This window comes from Suricata suricatta, chromosome 14, assembly GCF_006229205.1.
Source record: "Suricata suricatta isolate VVHF042 chromosome 14, meerkat_22Aug2017_6uvM2_HiC, whole genome shotgun sequence".
Classification (NCBI taxonomy): Eukaryota; Metazoa; Chordata; class Mammalia; order Carnivora; family Herpestidae; genus Suricata; species Suricata suricatta.
Genome location: NC_043713.1, coordinates 32,805,978 through 32,817,411, shown reverse-complemented (window position 1 = coordinate 32,817,411; position 11,434 = coordinate 32,805,978). Strand labels below are relative to the sequence as shown.

The 11,434-nt window shown below is 40.0% G+C and overlaps 1 long non-coding RNA gene across 1 annotated transcript; it reads right to left on the bottom strand.

The window, feature by feature from the left end:
• Nucleotides 1-2,440: 2,440 nt before the first annotated feature.
• LOC115278383 lies at nucleotides 2,441-11,131 on the bottom strand. Its single transcript, XR_003902855.1, has 4 exons — nucleotides 10,936-11,131; nucleotides 8,686-8,831; nucleotides 6,889-7,019; nucleotides 2,441-3,031 (listed from the first exon to the last, which is right to left on the bottom strand). It is a non-coding gene; the product is annotated as an uncharacterized LOC115278383 (long non-coding RNA).
• Nucleotides 11,132-11,434: the final 303 nt, after the last annotated feature.

Genomic DNA, 11,434 nt, shown 5'->3' with positions numbered 1-11,434 from the left:
TCTAAGCAGAAGAACTTGTAAGCAGATCACATGCTAATGGTGAAAATTTATGCTATTAAGTGTAAATTATTTTTCTAATACTCAATAGTACTTCCAAATTTATCACCTGGCTTTCCAAAAAGGGCACCGTCAAACCCCAAAGCAGTTGCTATGTACCGCTACCTTCCCAGCCCTCCCCCCTGAAAGGTGAGGATGAAATATGCCCCCTTTGTTTGGATTCTATCCTCTTGAAATCTAGGACCATTTCCTCTACAACTAGCCATCTTTTGGCAATAGTTAAAAACATTTGAAGTGCAGAAACAATGACCTAGAGTCTACCAGAGTTATAACTTTGGGGGTCTTAAATATCTTTGCGAATTTCTTATTTTCCTTCAAAACTATAGAAAATGTCTCTGTAAATGTGCTTTCTTTCCCACGCTGTATTGTATAACAAAAATTGTAGTTGAATACACAATACTGTGGACCAATTCATTCAGACTTAAAAAAAAAAGTTAAAAATTAGAAACATTTTGACACAGAGACACACCTCACAACTGGGCCACGAGGATAGTTCATATGTTATCTCTCTCATCCCTTTCATCTATATGTTTTTTAAGAAGGAAGGCTCTTCTCATCCTTCTTGCTGATATGTTATATGTTTCACATTTGTTTTAGGACATTAATATTTTTGGAGGAAATTTACTCATTTTCTTATTCAGAAACAAATTCACTGTCGTCTTTAAAAAATTTTGGAAATAGTGGTTGGGGACTATGAGTGATTCTTGAGTTCCCTTTCTCTCTTAAGTAAATCTCTCCTACAAGCCACCATCATTTAATCCTGTGAGCCAATCAAGTGGAAGCAACTGGATCTTCACTGTCTGTTTATTTCTCATTTGAATTACTCCCCACCCCAACAAACATACTTCTTGTGCTTGTGCTCAAACTCACATGTACTAGAAAGAAAACAAGTCATGTTTCACCTCAGCTAAAACTGTCTTTAATCTGAGTGATGTTTTTACCTTTCCAACATTCAAAACCTTAAAATCCACTCAAAGCCCTGACTGTATTTTGCAAGATGCTTTACATCAGCTGGACACAGGCTCACCATTTGATTCGAACCAGTGACCCAAGTCTCCAGTGCTCCATCTATTAGACCTGCATCATCGTCCAGCTTAGCTGCACATTGTCCGTTTTAATTAAGGGTGTGCTACACCCATTAGAGAAAGTTTATGAGCCAGAGGCTGAACTTATTTGTGCATGGACCAATCCCACAAATGGAGCTTTAGCACCTCCAAAAGAGTAAGAATAATAATAAAAATAACAATAATAATAATGAGAATTGTGTCTCCTTGAATACCAACCTCCTGCTAAGTGCCCTTTCTCTGTTTGAATTTCTTGCTAATTCAATGCCATTAAAATAGATTCTCTTAAAGACTCTGTTCTGTCAAACACAAAAAAGAGAGATATATAGAGTGTGGGATTTAATTATCACTGCTCTATATCTCCAAATGTGAGTTTTTCTGAGTAATAATTGCCCAAGTTTGTCTTCAAAAGGCATTTTAATAGTGCTAATACTAGTAAATATTGCTCATTTTGATACTGATGTGCCGTTTTAATGGTTCCCACGGTTTCTAAAAGTCATTTCTTATCGTTTTACTGTAGAAAGAATCTTACTTTAATTATGTCATAATTGTTTGGAAGCCATAGAATCTTAATTAATGCCAATGGCTTCAAGGCACAAACCAAATGTAGAGTTTATATTCATGTTTGTTTCTTCATCTCTTCCTGCCTGAGAAGAGGCCCCCCATGAGCTTTTTCAAACTACAGACATTCATAGATGTTTTTAAAAGATTCTGGTGATGTCACTGCTTCATTTTTTTTAAGTCAGATTTTCGCAGCTTCACCTCAGATTTTAAAGGTTAATAAGGAATCAACATTCTATCTTCACAGGGAAATCTTTATCTCGAGAATGCAGTTGTTCACTCTCCATGGCAAGAGCAGAAACCCTGATTGCTTGTTAGGTGGAACAGAATGAACTCCAAATGTCTTCCCTTGGAACTCCTTGACCTGCCACAAGACAAGTGCACTTTCTTCTCCTAAAAAATCACCCCCAGCTGGTCCTATTGATACTCTACCACCAATGTATTTGCTCACTTTCTTCTGTCTACCTGGAATCCTGTTGGGTCCGTTTTCAAATCCTAGAACCTCTCCCAAAGCACCCACTTGGGCTTCAGGAGTCACGTGTTGACTTCATTACACTCGTGGATCTTTTATCTCTTAAAATCACTTTACAGAAAAGACTGTGTCTTAAAAACCTTTGAATTCTCCAGGGCATTTTGCTTAAGACCTTATTTGAGGCAGATATTTCTTAAACACTGGTTTAGTGATTGCTTATGGACTTTCCTCTTAGGACCTAGCAAGTTTTCAGAGATGTATCTAGAAAACATACCTTTGCTTGGTATCAAAGGATCAAAATAGAAATTTATTCACCTAGAATGAAAGCTGGAAGTACTGAGAGATTCTGTTTTCCTACATTTAATAGAAAGAAGAAACGTGTGCCCAGAAAAGCAAGTGGTATTTCCCTGGATCCCACAACTAGTTAGTAGCAGCGTTGTACCTAGATCACAGGTTTCCTAACTCTAAATGCTAAAGTTTTCCCTTGCAATTCTCCCGTGTATCACATTAATCATTTTCCTTGAGCTATTCTAAGTGTCCCATCTGATCGTCTTAGTCAGATGTCCATTGTGTATGCTAGCTGGTAAGCAACAAACAGCTGTACGGAAACCATCACTAACCTAACATCTCATTTTCTCTTTAGTTCCAATCTCCTATACAAACAGATTCAAATAACAACAATTCATTTATCTGAATTGATTTGCACAAGGCTCTAAAGCCTAGGGCCCTGAGGAGTAAGGGGAGGGGAGGATAGTAAAGAGCAGGGAAAACAGAAAACAAAGAGAGCAGCATGACTTCTGAACTTGGTTTAGCTCCATGACTTGATGCCTAAGTATAGCCAGTGAAATTACTGATGTCACATGAGGAACCGGCAAACCTGTGGAGGTCAAGATGAGAAATGTTGAGGAAATGTGGCAGGGATGGTCAATCTCCTTATCATCTTAGAAAGTAACCCAGATGAGGAACTGTTTAGTGACTTTGGATGTAGGAGAAGTTAGCCCTATCATCCCAGACATGGCATTGTTGTGATTGGCTATGCTCATCATGGCAGCAGGAAGGCCCCCTTAAGCCTTCCTCAGACATGCAAGATAACTCAGGTAAGATAGCATAAGAAAGGCATAAGGAATACGGCATCACTCGGACATCGCATAGTACAATAGCAGACTGAGCAGGCCCTTAGGATAACTGGAGCTGTAACTCCGGAGGTATTTTCCGGTAGTTGGGAGACAGGGAAATTTCTGGTATGTCTATTCTGATGACTTTCTTCTATCTACAGGTTCTTTTGTTTTTATTTTAGCCCTATAATTAATATCCAGAAATGTACTGAGAGTTATAGTCAACACTGAGAACAGAGCTGCAGAAGGGGTCAGGTTTTCCTCTTTAGTACTCCCCAATCACCTTTGTTGCAAAATTAACCATTCCTTTAATATGCCTCCTGAGGACAATGTCAGTCTGGCCATTCTGTGGGTGAACAGCAACAGTAGAAGAAAGGAGGGTTCTAAAGTTCTAAATAGTTTTTCATCAGGTCTTAGGCTTCAACTAGTATATTTGTGATCCTAGAATAAAGATATCTTTAAGATGAATTAAAGCCTTTGCATATAGGGGCACCTGGGTGGTTCAGTTGCTTAAGCACCCAACTCTTGATTTTGGCTCAGGTCTTGATCTCATGGTGGTGGGAACAAGCCCCAGTCTGGCTCTGGGCTGAGGGTGGAGCCTGCTTGTTCTCTCTCTCTCTCTCTCTGTTCCTCCCCCTCTCACTCTCTCTCGAATGAATGAATGAATGAATGAATGAATAAAAATTAACAAGTAAATAAACAAATATAATAAAAAACCTTTGCAGATAGAAATCCTGTGATTAAAATTGTTATAGACAATGGGAGACCCTGACTAGGATCACAATTGAAAACTGTTGGTACACAGGGTAGCATCCGAAACACAGTGGTATCTGAATCCACTTTAGTGAACAGGTATATGAGAATTATTAAGAGCACATTTCTGGACTGTTATCTTTTCTCATGTTTACCATCCATTATCTGCCTTTGTTCTGCTTCATGCTAGTCTTTTTATAATCCTTTTTTAAAAATACAAAATCAATACAACTTTAATTACAAAAAGCCTGTGGTGCCTCTTGAAAAACAGGACAAACAAAAAAGGACATTTTGAAAAGGGGCTACTGATCTAAGAAGCGTGACCTCAGGCGATCCTATTTCTAAGGGGTGATGTTGTTGATCTGTTGGTCCCATTATAATGATTTACACATCCATATCTGGCACCTTTTGTTCTTCAGCAGGCTTTGTGTACGGTAAATGGAGAATTGCATACCAACCAGGGGGTTGACATTTACAGTGCTTTGTAGCATAAGATAGAGTCACATCTGGGCAAACATTGTCCCTGGTGGTTAGCGGCTCATATCATCTGTGCGTAGTCTGGCTGCCAAAATGATGAGCACTCATTAGAAATGTCCCATTTACTCTCAGAGCCAAATAAAAGCACAAACTAATCTGAAATGAACATTCACAGGGTGTGTGTATGTGTGTGTTCAATTTGTGCTGGCTTCTTCCAGGGGCACAAGGCAGCTCTGAATATTGTTTCTATCAATGCTCTGAATCAATGTGAGTGTAACAATGTAGAAAACCTAATCCTTGATCATGTGCTTCAGTCTGAGCCCAAGAACAGTATACAAAATAGCCATATCAACCTTTTGACTGATATTTAATGTATAGATACTACACACTAAATTAAACTTTTGTTCACTGCTTGACACAACCTTAGGTTTAGGAAGACCTCTGGAGATATTTTTTTTTCCTTAAAATGAGAAATAAGTAGGCTTTCTCAGAACAACTAGATTTTTATTTGTTTGGTTATTTGTTTGCCTGTGTTACATCTAATATCAGTTAAGTACCTGACCATTAATCTATCTCTGGATTGGCTGTTAGAAAGAGGAGACATACAACAAGCCATTTAAAATACTGTCAAGAGAGGCACCTGGGTGGCTCAATTGGTTGAGCATCTGCCTCTTGATTTCTGCTCAGGTCGTGATCTGTTGGTTGTGGGATCAAGCCCCGTATTGGGCTCTGCACTGAGCGTGCAACCTACTTGAGATTCTCTCTGTCTCACCCTGCCCCTCCCTAGCTCGCTTGCTCTCTCTCTCTCTCTCTCTCTCTCTCTCAAAATAAGATAAAGTAAAATAAAATAATAAAATAAAAATAAAATACTGTAGAGATCTTTAGAGCAAACACTTGTGTGTATTAATCTTATCCTTGAAATCATTTTATTTTCTACCATGACTTCATGACTTCTTATTTTTTTTCACTTTATGCATTTGTCTTATAGAATTTTGAGTGATTTTATTAGTTACCTAAAATCTTTTTGGGAACAAGGTAGATTTAAATATCTAAAACAAATAAAGTAAAACAAAAGCAAACCAAAAAAGTGGTCTCTGACTCAAAGAACCTATAAATTACTTGTAGAGACAGACTATATAAATTTAGAAAAAGATAAAGATATAAGAAAGTCTGCACTAAGTGCCAATACATTGTAGACATTTAAAGCTATCGTACCTGATAGGATGGGAGATTAATCTGGGTTGTAGGACTCATGGGAAATTAAGAGTTGGGATGGAATCTGCATACTGGATCTCTAGTCAGTTAGATGACACTGAGCGTGACATGAACACCCAGGCATGACACCATATGTGACATAGCAGTCAGGGAGTATGCTCCTCGTGAGGGAGACTGAGAAAGGGAGAGGTCTTAAATATTCAAAACCCCTTGTGTTATTCTCGCGGTCTTCACTAACACCCTCCTGGGTCTTATTTTAGACACAGCTTCAGCACACTTGTTTATGTTTTCTCAGTTCACAACAGATTAGAAGCAGGAGGAACACTGACAACAGGAAGTGACAGCTTGATAAGAGTAGTGGAGAAGAAGCCAAGAGCAGAGGCAGGGCTCCTGAATTTAGCAGCCCTGGGCAATCCCCTTGCCCTTGGGCTAAGCACACCTCCAAACCCAGCAGCCCTGAAAGCAACCTTCTTTATGTGCCAGTACCTGATTTTGCAAGAAAGGGGGTTCTATGCTATTAAATCAACTTTGGATAAGAAGATATGCCATATGTAATATATTGAAAAATAGATAAAATAATTCGATAAATTGCTCTAGACAGATAACCAAGACCCCCCACTCCAATTCCACTAGTACTTCTGTGACCATGTTAAACCACCACCAATATAATGATGCCATTCTTGAAGCCATCACTATTATTATAAAAATGTTTCTACCTAAGCATCCATCAATAGATGATGAATGGATAAAAAGATGTGTTGTCTATGTGTGTGTATATACATTTGTTTGTACATGTATGTAAACCCAAATATATAATGAAATATTATGTGGCACAAAAAAGAATGAGGCAGTGTTTCTGGAAGTTTTGCTCTGAAGGGAGAAGTGGGACAGTGGCTGGAGCAGGAGATGAATATCCAGGAGGCTTGTTTTGTGGTCGTTGTTTGCTTCCCTTTAGGATTATGACATGTCCTGAGAGTTACAGAAATGATCTAATAGCAAGGAGAAAATGATGGTACAGGAATGAAGGCTTTGAATAAGTGATGGGGACCTACTTGACAAGGGGGAGAGCAAAATTCGAAGCCACAGAAACACACGGGCAAAGACTAGCTGGGACAAAAGTCTACCTCTCCGAGGGCTATCCCATGCAAAGTGACCTCTTCCCGGTGGCTCTCACCTCTCCGGGACACGCCAGAGTGGTCCCATGGCGGGGATAGGGATGTTAATTGGACTCTGCACATCTTGGAATTCCAGTTGACACAACTTGATCAGGTTAATTTTATTGGTACCAAAGTCTATTTTCAAAGTCTATTTCAGAGAAAGAAAAAAAAAAAACAGTTTGAAGAAATAGAGCACACTGAAATGAGAAAGCAAAGGAGATTAATGGGCTCATTTTCTCCCTTTTTTGTAAATACAGTTTGAAATCCTACCAAAAACAATCCTGAAAATAAACAGGAGCACTGGAAACTCACACTGGCAATTCAGTTGTCAGTTAAAAACAGTGCCCTGGGATTGTGGATGAGGGTCACAGCACCAGCACATCGAAAGAAGGAGGGAAGAGAGGGGAAAAAGAAGACAGGAAGGAAGAGGACACTGAGAGAAGAGGAGAGTACAGCAGGGAAGAAAGATATGGGAAAAGAAGACAAATCGAGAGAAGAGGGAAAGGGTCAATAGCCAAGAGGGATAAGAAAGAGATTTGCAGTTGTAAATGGAGATTATTATTCCTTTCTCCACACAAATGTCAATCAGAGCAGCAATATGCTCTTAGATTAAAATGCATCAGCAGCCCAGCCTCAGAGAGGAGTGTGATGTTTTGGTCTGGTGTCTTACTCCCCAAATATAATCACTACACAAAACAAAGACAAATGAATAATGTTGGTATTTTTTAATGGAGAGAGCCTTCAAGTTTGGCTCAGAGACAATGGCCTGTGGTTGCATCTGATTAGAACTCCTCTCCATGGGGGCTGAGATAGCTGTTGTAAATGTCTGAGAAATTATGAGCTTCTTTAGCAAGATGAACTCTGTGATTATAATGACACTTGGCATTTGCACATTTTGTAGCCTTTTTCATCCGAAAATCATGGAGTTATTTTTATATTATAACTAGATTCATGTGTTTCTCATTGGGGTACATTCAAGTGACAGTGTTCCTTTTCTTTCTTTCTTTCTTTCTTTATTTCTTTCTTCTTTCTTTCTTTCCTTCTTCCTCCCTCCCTTCCTTCCTTCCTTCCTTCCTTCCTTCCTGTCCTGTCCTGTCCGTTCTTTTTATTGTTTTGGAAATGTACAGTGAGGGAGACAGGGGAGCAGCTATATGCAATACTGTCATCCAGATAGGCAGTATCAGAATTTGAGGAAATGTGTGAGTCCTGAGTTCATGCAGCAGGCCAAAAGATCAAAATATGTGTGGCTATATGTTAGTTTTCTCAGAAAACAGAGTCTACGTTTGGAAGTTAGTCTAAATATAACCCTAGACTCCAAAGATTTTCCTCTTCCCTGAAGGCAGAGCCATTTCTACATCCAAGGGCCCTTCAATATAACCTGACTTGAGAAACAGTAAAGATCTCCCTAATCTTAAAACATCCTCTCATTGGCTACTAGAGATTCACATTTTACCCATCCTTTCAAGATAAGAAGAGCCTTAATCGTGTGTTGGCAATTTAAACTATCACCATCCATTAAGACTTGGCGTGACTTGTTCTACAGAATTTGTTTCAGCCACTTCATAGGAAATTGAGACGACAGGGACACTGAAAAGATTACAGAGTGTGTGTGTGTTTGTGTGTGTGTTGGGGAAATGGGGGCCAGTGGGCTCTGGACAGGAGAGGAAGAAGAAGAAAACAGGAAGTAGGAGAGGCTGTAAACTGGCTTTGACCGTGTACTAGGTCAAGAGATTTCCATGTCAATAGTAGCTGAGTTTCAGTTTTCTATAAATTATTTATGAAGAAGAAAACAGAGCAAGAGAATAATAAAGTACCATGTGACATCAGGCTGTGTTGGAAATTTCAGAGTCTTCTCATGCTTGGCTCTGCCTGCTCCCCATCACCGGCTGACAACTTTTACCAGTTGGTGTAGGAACTCTTCCAGTTCCATGTCTTTCCTTACCCCAGTGTAGACCTAAAGCTGCCAGATAAAATGCAAGACACCAGGCTAAATGTGAATTTCTGGTAAAGAATGAATATTCACATGTATTGATATATAGGAATATATATATAATATACATATATATTATATATGTGTATATATATTATATATATATTAGTATAAGTATGTCTCATGAAATACTTGGGACAGACTGTACAGACTCAATTTTTAAATTCATTTTTATTTATCAAAAATTCCAACATAACTGATGACCTATATTTTTATATGCTAAATCTGTCTATCCTACCAGAGCCATTGTCTCTCAGTAGAATAAAACAGCTCATAGAACTGGTCTGTCTATAGGTTAAAAATTCCCCTTTGGGCTGCTCCGTGACTTGTGTGCGCTGTTAGTCTCTGATCTTCCGTATGCCAGACTCTGATCATCAGAGCTGCCTCCGGCCTCCTGCCTCACACTCCCAGGGCAGCCTGCCTGCTGATACGTTGGCCTTCTAGTCAGGGAATCATCCAGCTCCTCATCCTGGGCTCCCTGGGCTTGCTGGGCTGGCCTTGTTCTGACTCCAGCAATTGGAGCAAAGAATACAAACGAGCGGAGAAAGTAAGATGAGGTGGGTTTCTGGAAGTCTTCATTTCCTTCATCAGATACTTAATTCATCTCTTTAACTCACACACGGCTGTTTAGAGTGGCAAAAGCTCTTTGCAGATTTTAAAGAGACATGCAGTAAGATTCCATGACTGTCACCCTGATGTAAAATAAATATCAGCAAGCTGTGTAGCGGAGAAGGAAGGTAAAAGAAAACGTGTATATATGCTTACTCACTCACAGTCCTCCAGGCCCTCACACTGTGAAAGCAGTCTTTTCTTTCCTAGTTGTCTTGCCTTCATCTCCCCTTGAGAATGACCCGGTTTACCTCGTCACAGGGTAAAGCCCGGTTTTGGCAATCAGCAAATGTCTTTACTATTCAAAATTGCTGTAGCAGCTGCATTTCACTCTCCTGCTCAGCAAGCAGGTTCCTGGTCAAGTTCAAAAAAGGAGCCATGCCTTCATTTGTGGGATGCTGTGTTGAAGTCAGACTTCAGAGACATGGCTTTGTGCAGCCTCCTGGGATTTAGCAAGGCCTGAATCGCCGTGACCTCAGTGCCCTTACAACATCACAGAAAACAGCGTCACGGTGCCCACTAATTGGTCACCTTGATGTCAGTCACAGCGCAGAGATCAAGGACAGAGCCGGTCCTAGAAAGTGAACTACACACGCTCTCCGAGGTGGTCTCTACAGGTCAGGCTAGCGTCCCGCTGAGAGCACAGTGCGAGGGAACCTTACCCCAGGACTACTTGAAACATGGCTGCGCTGCACATGAACAAAGGACAGGTGGCCTCACAAGTGACCCTTTCCTCACCACCTGCAAAGTCCAAATTGTCAGCCTTTCACACCTATTATGCTTCCATTATCTGTGGAAAATACTAAGTGCCATACCCTGGATCTAACATGCACAGAGCAGACTCTTGAAATTAGTTTCTGCTTATTGGTTTTAAAAATTATTAAGATTATTTTATTTTTAAGGTAGCAAATCAATCAGAGACCGCTGGGGTGTTACATGCAGGGTGCATTTGAGAATATCACTGTAATAATAATCAATTTTTTTAGAATCTAAATGCAATGTATTTTTGTGAGTAACTTACACAGCGGTAGGAGGAAGGAGAAGAAATGCAGGGAATAAATCGAATACATCTTTCTCTTATTTCCCCTGGGCTGAATGCATTTGTGGGTTACCACTCTCACCCCTTTAAGCCGGGCATTTTGGATGGTAAGAATGACTGGGATTAAGTAGATATTCTAAAATCCTAATAAAAAAAAAAGTGCTAACCACTGCAGAGGATATGGTTTCTGTGGTTCCATTTATCAAATGAAATATTACATGCAGCCCATTTAAATAATATGAGATCTGTCTCTAAGTGTACCCATCTTCCTCTGCCCCCAGTGCCAGGCCCAGAGCCTCCAGAAACATTTATTTCTGTTCTTAACATGGGAGCCAGTGCCACAGGAGTGCAAGACAAATATTAGGGCAGAGGAGTCACTTTGTTAATTAATGGTTGAGGCAGCCACAATAATAAATAAGAACTTACCTGGAACTTTTGAAGATAGAATCCACTGAAAATAGCAAGGACCAAAGTCTTGGCAAATAAATGAGGAGCAAGTGTGAATTTTCAGACATAGACCTAAGAGGGGCCCACAAGGCCTCTAATTGCCTTTTGAGGTAAAAGTACTTAAATATAAAGTACTTAGATATCTTTTAAGTAACTTAGCAAAGGCAAAACCTTTTCGGAGTTGTCTGGGTCTGACAGAATTCCCCTGTATTCTTAGAATACAGAATTCTAGGGCGTTCTGTGTTCTAGGACTGGCTGTAAACCACGGGGAGTGCAACAGCCAATCAGTGCACAGATCCAGCTCTAGGGGGTGGAAGCCTCAGCCTGTCACACCGCATTGGGAGGGCAGGCCAAGTAAGGGGTCGAGGCACTGTATGTCTATGTGTTCCTGATTGAAGAGGTAGCAATGACATTCTAAGGAAGATTCTCTTCGATGGAAAGTAGTTCACGAAAGCAAAATAAGGAGAAATAATATAGA